The following is a 613-nucleotide window of genomic DNA, read 5'->3' as shown; positions in this document are numbered from 1 at the left end:
CTTCGGAAAGCAAAGCATGTTGTAAACATTTCCTTTATTTCGTCTGTCTGTCGCTCTCACACTGAAAGTTGGCACATCTGAGAGCAGTGATTTTACGCTGCCGCTAACGTATGATGGTTTATTTATACACTGCATTTTAACACAGCTTGGTTTTATGATGGCTGTTCTGCAGGGCATCCTGTCCGTGCCCGAGCTACAGAGACGTCTCCAGGATGGGAGATGGGTCCAGAAAGAGCACTTATTGCATTGATGCATTAGCAAGACTTTTCCCAAGTCGGATGATGTTTATGGGCACCGAATAGGCTGGAGGCTATCCTACTGAGGAAGGCAACAGAGCAGCTTCTTTAAACCGAACCTTACAAAAGCCGCTCTGAAAATAACCGCCGGGAGCGCCTTCTAATTGCTCCGGAGTTGATTTTCCCCCTCGTTATTTTTTTAACCTTAAATGATTCATGCTACTTACACGCTCGTCACTCACAGCTCACAAATGGCAGCTTCCTCCCGGCACTCCGGCAATCCGAGCTCTCACCTTGCCAGCCTCAGTCCTCCCCCCGCGCCAGAAAACCTCCCTCCGTGCCGTGCCGGACCGTGCCGTGCGGGGGGGCGCGCAGTG

The sequence above is a fragment of the Meleagris gallopavo genome, chromosome 1, assembly GCF_000146605.3.
Source record: "Meleagris gallopavo isolate NT-WF06-2002-E0010 breed Aviagen turkey brand Nicholas breeding stock chromosome 1, Turkey_5.1, whole genome shotgun sequence".
Classification (NCBI taxonomy): Eukaryota; Metazoa; Chordata; class Aves; order Galliformes; family Phasianidae; genus Meleagris; species Meleagris gallopavo.
This window is presented reverse-complemented; position numbering follows the sequence as displayed.